Source organism: Aquarana catesbeiana, linkage group LG12, assembly GCF_042186555.1.
Source record: "Aquarana catesbeiana isolate 2022-GZ linkage group LG12, ASM4218655v1, whole genome shotgun sequence".
NCBI classification, from domain to species: domain Eukaryota; kingdom Metazoa; phylum Chordata; class Amphibia; order Anura; family Ranidae; genus Aquarana; species Aquarana catesbeiana.
In genome coordinates, this window is record NC_133335.1 from 43,370,917 (window position 1) to 43,386,054 (window position 15,138).

Sequence of the window (15,138 nt, forward strand, 5' to 3'; positions counted from 1 at the left end):
TCGAGTCCGGTCGAAAAGTCCACTCGTCTGTATGCTAGTTCGATGGACAAAAAGCCACGCTAGGGCAGCTATTGGCTACTGGTTATGAACTTCCTTGTTTTAGTCCGGTCGTACGTCATCACGTACGAATTCGACGGACTTTGGTGGATTGTGTGTAGGCAAGTCCGTTCATTCAGAAAGTCCGTCGTAAAGTACGTCGAAAAGTCCGCCGGGCAAAGTCTGCCGTAAAGTCCGCTCGTGTGTACGCGGCATAAGAGTGATTGGTTTCTGTGAATGAAAGAACGCCTATCAAAATGCACCTTTTACTTCGTAAACTAAGGCTTGACTGGTTGCTAGAGGTTATTGTGTTTCAACTTTGCATAGCCTTATTAAACAGTCAAGTATACAGAGCAGTAGAATGCAGACATAGCAAACCAATAGAGGTGGAGTTATAAAGAGAAGTAATGAAAGACTGAGGAAGGAAGAGACAGGAGAGGAAGGATATGAAAAGAAATTGGGACCTACATGAAAGCAAGTTAGAAAAGAAAGGTACGGAGGTGACCAAAACTAGCCAAAATAAATAGTTAAAAGAAAAATAATTACTAAAACTACAGCGAAAGGAGATAGACACGGAAAAGTGAAGAGATGTGAGCATCAACAGGTATACAGATGTGTGTGGAGATCACCTCTAGTGCTATTCAGACATCCTTCTTAAAGAACCTTTAGGAACCCCATTCAGACTATGGTCTGACCCAATAATACTTTTGAGTCTACCGAGCAGCTTCCATTGTCAGGGGTAAACAAGGTCTGTCAGCTCTGATTCACGTGCTGCTCAACTCATTCCTGTCTATGGGAAAGGAATGTGCTTCGGAAAATTCCAAGAGCCTCATCAAAATTCCTGCTGGATTAATAATGTCCCCGCTACAGGGAGGAGATGTGGTCAAGATGTCCCATGTGAAAGTCCTCAGCTGGAAATTGTATATCAATGAACCCCAGTATTTTGAGAGTTAATTTAAATTTGATTAGATAATGGGTAAAATTATCCTCTTTGGGTCTCCTCTTCCATGAAATTACAGTGCCTTGAAAAAGTATTCATACCCCTTGAAATTTTCCACATTCTGTCATGTTACAACCAAAAACATAAATGTATTTTATTGGGAATTTATGTGATAGACCAACACAAAGTGGCACATACTTGGGAAGTGGAAGAAAAATGATAAATGGTTTTCAAATGTTTTACAAACAAAATATGTGAAAGGTGTGACGTGCATTTGTATTCAGCCCCCCTTTACTCTGATACCCCAAACTAAAATCAAGTGGAACCAATTGCCTTCAGAAATCACCTAATTTAGTAAATAGAGTCCACCTCTGTGTAATTTAATCTCAGTATAAATACAGCTGTTCTGTGAAGCCCTCAACAGTTTGTTAGAGATCCTTAGTGAACAAACTGCATCACGAAGGCAAAGGAACACACCAGACAGGTCAGGGATAAAGTTGTGGAGAAGCGTAAAGCAGGGTAGGTTATAAAAAAACATCCCAAGCTTTGAACATCTCATGGAGCACTGTTCAATCCATCATCCGAAAATGGAAAGAGTATGGCACAACTGCAAACCAACCAAGACATTGCTGTCCACCTAAACTGACAGGTTGGGCAAGGAGAGCATTAATCAGAGAAGCAGCCAAGAGGCCCATGGTAACTCTGGAGAAGCTGCAGAGATCCGCAGCTCAGGTGGGAGAATCTGTCCACAGGACAACTATTAATCGTGCTCTCCACAAATCTTTATAGAAGAGTGGCATGAAAAAAGCCATTGTTGAAAGAAAGCCATAAGAAGTCCCTTTTGCAGTTTGCGAGAAGCCATGTGGGCGACACAGCAAACATGTGGAAGAAGGTGCTCTGGTCAGATGAGACCAAACTTGAACTTTTTAGATTAAAAGCAAAATGCTATGTGTGGCAGAAAACTAACACTGCACATCACCCTGAACACACCATCCCCACTGTGAAACATGGTGGTGGCAGCATCATGTTGTGGGGAATTTTTTTCTTTAGCAGGGACAGGGAAGCTGGTCAGAGTTGATGGGAATATGGATTGAGCCAAATACAGGGCAATCTTAGAATAAAACCTGTTAGAGTCTGCAAAAGATTTTAGACTGGGGCGGAGGTTCACCTTCCAGCAGGACAACTACCCTAAACATACAACCAGAGCTACAATGGAATGGTTTAGATCAAAGCATATTCATGTGTTAGAATGGCCCAGTCAAAATCCAGACCTAAATCCAATTGAGAATCTGTGGCAACTTGAAAATTGCTGTTCACAGATCCTCTCCATCCAATCTGACAGAGGTTGAGCTATTTTGCAAACAAGAATGGGCAAAAATGTCACTCTCTAGATGTGCAAAGCTGGTAGAGACATCCCCAAAAAGACATGCAGCTGTAATTGCAACGAAAGGTGGTTCTACAAAGTATTGACTCAGGGGGGCTAAATACAAATAGACGCCACACTTTTCACATATTTGTAAAAAAAATCAAAACCATTTATCATTTTCCTCTCACTTCACAATTATGTGCCACTTTGTGTTGGTCTATCACATAAAATCCCAATAAAATAAATTTTAGTTTTTGGTTGTAACATGACAAAATGTGGAAAATTTCAAGGGGTATGTATACTTTTTCAAGGCACTGTACATTTTGCACAGAAGGTGTGACTGTTCCTGGTCCCTTGTGATCTAAGGTGCCAATCCCAACTACTATTTCCTTTGATTTTTCAGATTTGCACTCAGATTATACTCTATACCAACCTAAATTATATCTAAAGCCAATATTTTTTGTTTCATAGGGAATAGTTAAAACCTGTCACAACAGGAAGTAAAAGGAAATTTCCTGAGTGAGGTAAATACTCTTTAAGTTGTCACCAGAACAAATGTTCCTACTGAAACATTAACATATACGTTAACATATAAAGACTGAAGAAAAATAATAACGGGAAGATTTCTCCTCCATTTCTGTTCTAGTGAAAACTCAAAATTTTGTATTTCCCATTCTAGTGACAATTTGAAATTTTGCATTTCTCATACTTTCAGTCCCGATGGCAATGGTAACCAGAATAATTAGAGACACGGAACAGCAATAGAAACATGACAGGGATTCCAGTCACACACCATTCTGAAACTAAAAAAAACCCCCCATATATAGGTCTTGGCTTTTAGCTATACTTTGAGCTCTCTTTTTTTAAAACATTATGGAGGCGGAATTTACCAAGATGGAATCTGAAGCAGCTATGCCGGGCAACCATTCAGCTTCTAACTTCAGTTTCAAAGCCTAACTGAACAAGCTGAAGCTAGAAGCTGATTGATTACCTATGTAGTACTGCTGCTACAGATTCTGCCTGCTCCAGTTTTCGTAAATCCCCCCCTAACATACTAGCCATTTAAAGTAGAACTATAGACAAAACTTTTGTTTTTTACGTTTTGGATAGAGTAAGGAAGGGTTATAACCCGTCAGATTTTTTTTTTTTCGCCATCTGTGTCCCATTGCAGAGATTTCCCTTCACTTGTTGTCCCATACCCAAAACAGGAAGAGGAAATCCCTGCAAATTAAGGGAATTCCTTGGGGACCCCCAGGTCACCAGAGCGAGTGTCCCCAGTGGAAGACAACCCACAATTTGGGATTTTCTTTTACTTTCACTTTCAAGGATAATGGTAAACAGGACAAATAGAGAGGGGGATCTTCCTAACAGGGACACAGACAGCAATCAAAACTGGCAAATACTCTAATCCCTCTCCACTCCAGCCAAAGCTAATATAAAAGTTTTGCCTTTAGTTATAATTTAACTGGATTATCTGAGTTATTGAGAAAAAAGTGACTTCCCATTAACAAAATTTTGTTTGAGACCAGAGCCAGCTCCAGATTATGTTTTTCACTGGAAATTTGTGATCTTCACGACTCCAGGTGGACTGTTCAGGATATCTTGTATGAATTACTGATGTAGCAATAACTCTCGGTGGAGCTGCTGGTATAAAGCGGGTCTGTTATCTTCACTCTGCTTCCTTCTGTTTCACCAGCACCGGGTCTAGGGTTCCGTTGAGTTTACCTCTGGACGACACACGCACCAACACTGGAGTACGTTTTCAATGCTTTATTAAACACTTGACTTAGGAAATAGCAGGAAAGAGGCGGAAAGGAAACTGCAGAAGAAACTCAAACATCTTCTTGTAGGGTTCTTTTAACAAATGTTCGGGTAGAATTCAGATATTGCTCATCTGGATAGGCCTCTCTCACCAGCCTAGCAGCCACTACGCAGCACGAATCAAAGTCTCTGCCACAGACTTGCTTGGGAACAAAATCCATACGATCCTCTGCCACAGGATGTATCAGATTTTCTGTAATGAATGTCAGTCACAGTGCCTGAACCTTTAAGCCAACCTGGCAACACTATGCTGTATAGTTACTTTCGGATACGTCCTCCAACCGAGTCACCAGGCCCCTCTATAGACCAGCACACTGCGTGATCCCTCCAAGACGGGTCCTCCCCTGGGATCTCCTCGGTTGTCCAGCTTCGTCACACAGGACCGACAGCTCAGGACCATTCCTCGGCCGCGGTGGTAGGCCCCAGACAAGCCTCTGGACCCACCCCTGCGCAGCAGTATCGTGGGCCTCCGGAACGAAGGACCATGAGGTTGCTCCTTAATGCATACCTGTCGGCCAGGAGGGCCAGCAGGTGGCTGTAAAATGAACCCCAAAATATGGCGTCTGTCCCATAAATACCCTCGCCCAGAATGCAACTCGGAGGACCACCTCCATCGAGTTGTCTCCGGGACAGAAGAGCATCCATACGCTTCACCACGTTGCCTTTCCAACACTAACCAGTGATAACAGCGACAACCACCGGTCAGCACGGAAACACACACAACGTCAGCCAAGCTGGGACAGAGGCAAACTTAACCTTCCTAACGAACAAATTACTAAATTTACCTAACATGCAGTAGATTGCAAATCTACCAGCGCTACACTGAGACTAGATAAATAAGGTGAAAGTACTTCCCATCTGAACTGGGAGGGGTTTGATATGAAAGAGTAATCTGTGCTGGTCTAGTAGTCCCTACTAGGATAAGTAGCCAGAAAATGAGACCTTCTCTAATAGTTTGTCATCTGAGATCTACATGGAGAAAACATCAGTATATCAGCAATGTGATGACAATAGTATTGTACCTATATGTTATCCAGATCCCCCATAGGTTTCCAAGCATGGAGAGGCATAGTTATCCCTGTTGTTGCGAGACACTGTGTACTCGTAAAATATAGCATGTTTGAGGTTCCTTGAAACCCATCAAGGTTTCACAACTGCCCATAATTGTACTAGCTTTAGCACCACTCCAGCCTCTGAATGTCAACTTTGTTGCCATTGGCAAGTTTTCCTCAGTTTAGCAAAAGAGATTTTAAGATGTTTGAAAAAACAAAAACGTATTAGCAACACTGAATTGGTAAATCACGTGCAGCAGCTCCTTTCATTTACATGTTGCAGTTACATGTCTCTTACAGTACATGCTGGGGGATGGTTAGCTATTGATGACGGTCATCATACATTCCTAGATGGTATTTTGTTTATGGCTCCAGTTCCAACCAGTACTGGCCAGGTCTTAAACACTTACCATTTCCTAGAACGCAACTTTATATCTACTGTGTTGTGTTTTCTATTTCTGAACCCAACAACTTCTGTCCATCTATTGGGTATGATGTTTAAGTACTAATCTACTTGAGTTCTTCCCCTTATCTTGCCAATCCCTCCTAGCATTAAACCTAGCACCTCGGAATATGAAGAACATGTAATCCTCCTCCATGCCTTCCACTTTTTAACACTCACAAGCCTGAGTACTGTCACAGCAGGGGACAACATTCTAAGCTTTGTGGAAGTTTTGACTATCAGAAAGCTGAAACTTACTTATGACTGTCAGATCAATCTGGTGGTGGATCAGGTAGTTGAAAAATGGTGACAATGTAAAAGCTGCCACTGGTAATACAGACTGGAAGTTCGGTAAATCTTACATACTAAGTTTAGGTAGACTTTTTATTAGCAACACAGTCAAACAAAGAGGAGTAAGCAGCAAATAAAAATTATTATACAGAATTTATATAGCGCCAAAAGTTTGCACAGCTCTTTACAACATGAGGGCAAACAGCAGTTACAATACAATACAATACAATTAAATACAGGACGACTCAGAGGGCCCTGCTCATTAGAGCTTACAATCCTAGAGGGAGGGTCAAATGATACAAAAAATAATAACTGTGGGGGGATGAGCTGATGGAGAAAATAAAAGTATTATTGTTAGGTAGGGGCAGAATAGGCTTCTCTGAAAAGAAGGGTTTTCAGGGATCGGCTAACAGCAAACAGAGTAGGAGATGGTTGGATAGATTGGGGCAGGGAGTTCCAAAGGATAGGAGAGGTTACGGAAAAGTCCTGAAGGCGGGTATGAGAGGAGATGACAAGGGAACTAGAGAGCAGGAGGTCTTAGGAGGAATGAAGAGAACGATTTGGTTGGTATTTTGAGACTAGGTTAATGATGTAGCTGGGGGCCCAGTTGTGGATGGCTTTGTAAGTTGTTAGTATTTTGAATTTAATTCATTGGGTAAGTGGAAGCCAGTGGCGGGATTGACAGAGAGGAGTAGCAGACACTGAACGGTTGGTAAGGTGGATGAGCCTGGCAGCAGCATTCATGATGGACTGAAGGGGGGTAGCCTATGTAAAGGTAATCACCTGAGGAGTAAGTTTCAGTAGTCGAGGCAGGAAATGACAAGGGAGTGAATTAGGATCTTTGTGGTGACATTGGTTAGGAAGAGGAGTATTCTGTTGCGGAGATTGAGGCAGCAAGATTTGGACAGTGATTAGACATGGGGCCGAAAGCATAGTTCAGAGTCCAAAATTACACCCAGAACCTTGGCATACGGGGACGGACTGATAGTTGTGCCATCGATCTTGACAGAGAAATCAGGGGAAAAGGCACATGGGGAAGATTAAATCAAAAACTCGGTTTTGGATAAATTGAGTTTGAGGAAGTGGTGTGACGTCCAGGCTGATATGTTTGTTAGTAAATAAGTGATACGCGAGGAGACTGAAGGAATGAGCTGAGGGGTAGAGAGAAAGGACGAGCTCCGGCCCACGTGCAGAGCCCACCAGGAAGTCGGCACGGCACTGCGCTAATCACAGGCGGTGAGACATTTCCCGATTTCTGCAGCCACGCATCAGGACAATGTCTCACTGCCTGTGATTAGCGCAGCGCAGTGCCGACTTCCTGGCGGGCTCTGCATGTGGGCTGTGTGAACACATTGGAGCTCATCCTTAGTAGAGAGATAGATTTGGGTCATCAGCGTAGAGATGATATTGGAAGCCATGGGAGGCTATTAGCTTACCCAGGGAGGAGGTGTACATGGAGAATAAGAGAGGTCCAAGAACAGAGCCTTGGGGAACCCCGACAGAGAAAGGGAGAGGAGGGGAAAAAAATTAAAAAATTATATATATGTTATAATGTGAAGATAAATAAAAAATAGTTCCCCAGCAAGGATGGATATGACATGAAATTGATGTCATGGGGTCTCCTTTCCCTGATAGGCCCATCCTAGCATTCCATCAATCCCTCCAAGACAAAACCTGAAATTTCTACAGCTAGCCATACACCGATTTTTTTTATTCAGCCTAAAGCATCCATCCAGGTTATATGGTGCAGATGGGCAAATCTGCAGTGTCAGCGGCTGTTAGAAAACACAGACAGCAGCCAGGTCTGAGTTGATGCAGCCAGGGCTCTACCAACAATTTTTCAATCCAAACATGTCAGACAGGAGGGTGCCAACAGGGCCATCCACGAAACAAATTTTGGCCAGTTCATCAGGAACCATTGGAAATCCACTCAGTGTAAGCAAGCTCTGACCAGGAAGTCCTGGTACACCATTAACTTTTTTTCTGAGTGCTCTTGGAGACCCTAAACCTAAACAGCCCAATTCGGCAAATACTGAGCCATATGAGAACAGAGGTACAAAACAGGCACAGAAGCATAACTTTCCAAGGTGAAGTGAGTATTTGGATAACTCAGTGACCCAGATTTCAGAGCTCCTTGGGTACTTATGAGAAAGTCTAGATTCACATGCACATAAATGTGCTTGCTTTTAATCTCTGATGGCAGTTGCCTATGTTTTATGTAAGAACAGTTATATTTCGGGTACTTTAGGTGCATTTTGTTTTGTAGAACCTCTCTTGTGGAAGACAGCTTTCATAGATGCCAGCAAATTAATGAATATGTGTCTTCTGCATGTGCAGTGTTGATGGTTTGAAGGAAAATGAGCAGGTTGAGAGCAGATTTAGGAAAAAGGGATTTGAGAAAGGGGCATGCCCCAAAACATATTGTCCTGGTAGATGACAAGGGAGTGATGGAGACATGTACCTAGTGTACTGTTCCTTGGTGTCCTTCCAGTTTGTTTCGGGGCAGGGGCTGAGAACTTTCGAGTTCTGGTGACATCACTTCCTGGTCAGAGTTCCTTGGAGCTTCCCTGCCATGGCTGGCAGCCATCTATCTCCCTGTCCTTGCTGGATGTTTGACTGGAGATTGCCACACTACATCTGCTCTCAGCCTGCTATCTTTCCATCACTGCCTGGGATTACTGCTTGGCACCACGTACAATTTATTTAATAACTTCAATAAACTTGGCATCTATCTTGGACATCCTTTTATGTGGAACTTCAATTAACCCAAGACTGTGTGCATATGCTTTGAGTCCAGATACTATATTCCCTTTACATACAACAGTTTCCTGTTTTTTTTTTTTACACTGGAGCGCCTGTTTAGTGGTCTTTTTTGCCATTCATCTGTTCCACTATCCTAGTGGACACTTTTAAGGCTACCCAAAGCTACCCATGCACCTGGCTGCAGATACAGTTCACATGCTTGTGTTGGGGTTCAGCGCCCAGCCTTCTTTGTAGTTACTGTTGATGGTTTGCTTTCTCCTGACTGAAATATTTATATTAATAACAGAAGACTGTGGATATCTGGGTTCTTTTACCAAAAAAAGGTTAGCATCAAGAAATCTATTTTCCGATCTCATAAAAATGGTAGGTATGTACATAGGGCAGGCTTGAGTTCTCCAGCTTCCACTTCCCATCATCCTACTTTTTAGGGGCCCACCAATTTCACTGCGGTCTGAGCTATCCTAACACAGAGTGTATCACAACAGACAGTGCTGTTTGGCCAGCCTCAAATTTCCTGGCATCCTCACTTCTTTATGTCTCAAAAAATATTACACACAAAAACACAGTGAAAACAACAGTAAAACCCATTGTAATCACATGACCTTGGAGCAGGCTGTATGACCTTGTTGAGGAGTTACATGTAAATAAAAGGAAATATCAGTAATGCAGTAAAAATCTATAGGCTTTGTGTTTCCTGATGACATGGCCGATAGGGAAACCACTGGGAGACACATTGTTATAAAGTTATGTATTAATCTAGAAATATTTTCCTGCCCATGTTTCAGTATGCCAGACTGCTTAGGCAAAAAATAGATTCTTGTCAGCATAAGTCATTATTGCTTAAGCCGGAAATATAGACGCACAGGTGCTCCATTGCAAAGAACCATTTACCCAAGAGAAAAAGACAGGTTTAACCCCGCCATAACAATCACATCTGTTATATTACGAAATTCCACTGGTCTCCTTTGCTGGTAAACAAATGCTTGCTACTGGGAAATTTGGCTTCATTTTTTTTATAATAAACTGCAGACAAGGTTCTCTTGGCACTCTATTTCCCTTCTCTAGTATAGCTTATCTAAAACTCTTAAAAGAGTATCCAAACTCTAAAACAAAAAACTGAAAATACTGCAGTTTACTAACCCTTCGATGTCACAGCTGCATTAGTTTTCAATTTTTCCTTTATTTTCAACTGGTGATCAGCCTACTAACAAACTTTCAATCTTATGCCGCGTACACACGAGCGGACTTTACGGCAGACTTTGCCCGGCGGACGTGATTTGGTCGGACAATTCGATCGTGTGTGGGCTCCAGCGGACTTTGTTTTCTCAAAAGTTGGACGGACTTAGATTTGAAACATGTTTTAAATGAATCCGTCGAAATCGAGTCCGGTCGAAAAGCCTGCCGTCTGTATGCTAGTTCGACGGACATAAAGCCACGCTAGGGCAGCTATTGGCTACTGGCTATGAATTTCCTTGTTTTAGTCCGGTCATACGTCATCACGTACGAATTCGATGGACTTTGGTGGATTGATTATGTGTAGGCAAGTCCGTTCATTCAGAAAGTCCGTCGTAAAGTACGTTGAAAAGTCCGCCGGGCAAAGTCTGCCGTAAAGTCCGCTCGTGTGTACGTGGCATTAGGGTCACTAAGAATGTGCACAATTGACAGTTACAAACAAATGTACTGTGTTATGTACTAACAGATAAACATTTCTAGAATTGATAGCATGGTGTATTGCATAGAGAGCATTTTATTATTATTATACAGCATTTATAAAACACCAACAGTTTGTGCAGCTCTTTACAACATGAGGGCAGACAGTACAGTTATAATACAATTCCATACAGGAGAAATCAGAGTCCTGCCCGTTAGAGCTTCCAATCTAGGAGGGAGGGTTAAGTGATACAAAAGGTAATAACTGTGAGGGAATGATCTGATGGAGAAAGTAAAAGTTCAGTTGTTAGGTGGGGGTCAGATAGGCTTCTCTGAAGAGAAGCGTTTTCAGCGATCATCTAAAAGCAACCATAGTAGGAGACAGGGATAGACAGATTGGGGTAGGGAGTTTCCAAGGATAGGAGAGGCTCGGAAAAAGTCCTGGAGGCGAGCATGGGAGGAGGGGATGAGGGAACTAGAGAGCAGAGGGTCTTAGGAGGAAGGAACGGAACTAGTAGGTTGGTATTTTAAAACTAGGTTAGGGATGTAGCTGGGGGCCAAGTTGTGGATGGCTTTGTAAGTTGTTGCTAGAATTTTGAATTTAATTTGTTGGGTGAGTGGAAGTCAGTGGAGGGATTGACAGAGAGGGGTAGAAGACACTGAGCGGTTGGTAAGGTGGATGAGCCTGGCAGCAGCATTCATGATGGACTGAAGGGGGGATGGCCTATGTAAAGGTGATGCCGTGAGGAGGGAATTGCAGTAGTCGAGGCAAGAGAAGACCAGGGAGTGAACTAGGAGCTTTGTGGTGTCATTGGTTAGAAAGGGGCATATTCTGGAGATGTTGTGGAGGTTGAGAAAGCAAGATTTGGAAAGCGCTTGGACATGGGGACGAAAGGATAGTTCAGAGTCCAGGGTTACACCTAGAACCTTGGCATGCGGGGATGGGCTGATAGTAGTGCTATTGATCTTGACAGAGAAATCAGGGGAAGAGGCACGTGGGGGAGGAAAAATCATGAGCTCAGAAGAACAAAACCTTGGGGGACCCCGACAGAGAAAGGGAGAGGAGAGGAAGAAGAAGAGCTGTAAGGTGCGGTTGGATAAATAGGATAAGAACCATCAAAGAGTACAGTCACGGAGACCAAAGACGTGGAGTTTTTTGAGGAGGAGGAGGTGGTGGTCCACCGTGTCAAAGGCTGCAGAGAGGTCTAAGAGTAGGAGTACAGAATAGTGTCCATTGGATTTAGCTGTTAGCAGATCGTTTGTAAGTTTTAGTAGAGCATAGACTAAGACTTGGATAGCATGGATTATGTGGCATGGGCAAAAGTTACTATGGCACGGATAGTATGGACTATGTGGCATGAATGAAATGGACTGTGGCACGGATAAAATGAACTGTGGCACGGATGAAATTAACTGTGGCATGGATGAAATGGACTGTGACATGGATGAAATGGACTGTGGCATGGATGAAATAGACTGTGGCATGGATGAAATAGACTGTGGCACAGATGAAATAGACTGTGGCACAGATGAAATAGACTGTGGCACAGATGAAATAGACTGTGGCACAGATGAAATAGACTGTGGCACAGATGAAATAGACTGTGGCATGGATAGCATAGACCAGGCATTCTCAAACAGGGTCTGTGGAACCCTAGGATTCCTCCAGAGGTTGCTAGGGGTTCCTTGAGCTGTGGTTAATTTACCTCCCACCTAATGGTGCCTTCCTAGTTCCAGGTACACGGTCACTTGGCAGAACCAGTAGCACAACACCAATGATCTTTTGTAGCTGACTAAGGATGGCATTCTAATGAGCACTGTAAGGGATCATTCCTTCAACTGACCTCCAATGTAAAGGGCATTTGCTTATGACCCTTGATGGAGTAATTTGAGCAGGGGTTCCCTGACACCTGAAAATGATTTCAAGGTTTCCTCAAAAAAAGTTTGCAAAAGGCTGGCATTGACTATGGCACGGACTATAGCCTATAATATTAGAAAAGGTAAAAAGATTTTTGCATATTTCCAAAATCTAAGATCAACTTAATTGCACATGTGCATGAGAAAAAAAAAGGAAACCATGCTAATGAAACAGAATCACTCTATTTACAGTTTCACCTACAAATCAAGCAATTGTGGCTACACCTTTGTTCTTTCGAAAAACAGGCATTTCAACTAATTTTAATACTCCACTTTGCTAAGGGGGCCTCCACCCCATCGTCACAGCATGGTGCCTTTTTCTAAGAAAAAAAATATAAAATTTTCACAATCCCTATATAGAAGAAATGACACTTACAACATCTCTTTTATATACGTTTCCCACCCCATAATCACTTAATCTTCCTATTTCACACAATTATCTGAACATTGTAACATTTACAGGGATGGAATTTATGCCATGGACCGACTCACATATCTTTAGGGCAGAAACATCCCAGTTATTAAACTCTAGAATTAGAGAATAAAGCACTGGAGTCTCATGTTTGAAAAGTAATTGTCCATCATCATTCAGCGTATGTCTCAAACATAATTCAGACAACAAAAACACTTTAGTCGTGTAACAAATACAATGGATGGGACCTGCGTAATAGTTTGTACTTTATAAAAACTGTAAGGCAGGAAAAATACCATATAATGTGCCTTTTAGTAACCTTAAAAGTTTGCAAGAATGCATTTCTGATCTCTTTCAATATACAAAAAACAGTATAATTTGTTTTTTTAAATAAAAAACACACCTCTCTTCAATTAGCATTAAAACAGTGCATATCTGACTTTGCCACTTAGCTAACTTTGCCTAGGTTGAGATGATTTCATCCTGCTGCAGGCAAGAAAAGCATTTTCTCAGTACCCCACAGTGATCATACTGCAACACTAATGCCCCGTACACACAATCGGACTTTCCACCAACAAAACCGTGGATTTTTGTTCAAAGGTTGTTGGCTCCAACTTGTCTTGCATACACACGATCACACAAATGTTGGCCAACAATTCCGAACGTAGTGACGTGCTAGACGTACTACGTGGTTTTTCAGCTCTTTAGCGCCACCCTTTGGGCTCCTTCTGCTAATTTTGTGTTAGTAGAAGTTTGGTGAGTGTTGATTCAGGCTTTTCTTTTTACGATTTTTATTTTGCGCTATTATTATTATTATTCTTGATATCACTTGAAAAAAAAAAGCCTTTGAAAATTTGTTTGCAATAATTCCATCAGTATCACCAGCAAAGCAGCTTCATTATTATCCCATTAAAGAAGAGAATTGTGCGCTGCATTTGGAGATTTCCTAATTTGCCACGTCACAAATGTTAATTCCCCATTACGAACGCTAATTTACAAGACCAGCCACTTCTGCTTCTGAGCATGCGTGGGCTTTTGTGCAACGGACTTGTGTACACACGATCGGACTTTCTGACAACAAAATTATGTTGGCGGAAAATTTGAGAACCCGCTAGCAAACATTTGTTGGCGGAAAGTCTGACAGCAAATGTTCAATGGAGCATACACATGGTCGGACTTTCCGACAACAAACTCACATCCAACATTTCCCAGAGGAAAATCCAACCGTGTGTACGCGGCATAACTGTAGTTACAAGGTGAGAGGCTGATCTGTGTAAGACATTTGTGAAGACACAGAGAAGAACTAAACCAGGATTTTTACATGGATGTTTTCTCTGAGCTGGCATTTGAGTCCCGGAAATTGATGGCGACTCTGGATGATGCCTGAACAAAATTGGTGCCATCTTTCTGGAGAGAAAAACATGAAGGCATTTGCTGGGGAGGAGGGGGAGGTGATCTTTGCCTTTTTAAAGCAAAGTTACATTGTAAGATTGAAAAGTGACAGTCTGGTGGTTCTGGCCAGATTTTAGCTGTATCTGAATGATTCAGTCCAGCCGCCATTAGCTGGCCATCTGAATGAGCCCTCAGTGCCGGTTTGGACTATTGCGTTGCAGCAATGAACATTACAGCAACGTAGATAAACACAAGCCTCCAAGTTTGGTATGTTGCATCAACAGTACAAACAAATGGCAACCACCCCAACCTATAGCCTTTGCAGCAAGGAGCACATGGAAGGGCGACACATGTCAAAACACAACAAATTCCCAGCTCACTTACCTGCCAGCCTCCAACAAACCAAATTGACCTTTTCTAACAGTTCACGTTAAAACCAAGGGATTTAGCTTGCACACATTTGAAAACAGATGCGAAAGTAGCAGTTGCTATGTCATGGCACCCCAGTGTGCTGCAGTCCCAACTCTATAATTTTGAGAGTTTGCACCAACACACTATAGCAAAAACAAGATAATACACAACTTGGGAAAGAATAAGCAAAAGAAAAAAAAAAATTCAGAGAAAGCCCTTGTTCAATAAACCTAAATCATATAGCAGCTCAGCTGCAGCACTTGGTTGGATCTATGAACCGAGACCCTGCTGGCTCATCGGTGCAGTTAATGCTGATTGGGACAGGAGCGGAAACAATCCCACTAGGTCTGGAGGCTCAGTTGTTTCACAAGTCCAATAAACTAACACCCACTCTTACTTTAATACAGAAAATCTGGAACAAGGGAAGGCAGCTACAGGAAGTGACAGGTTTCACGGAATACAGCCCAATATGGGGGAATCTCTCGTACGTCGAGCTAGCAAAGTTACAACAGGGTCCCAAATGGCGCTCATTTGGTATTATCCTTTTATCCCACATATTTAGAAATGGCAGGCTGCTGACGTTTTCAGAGCTACAAAATAAATACAACCTCCCAAATACTATGTACTATTCTTATATCCAGCTCA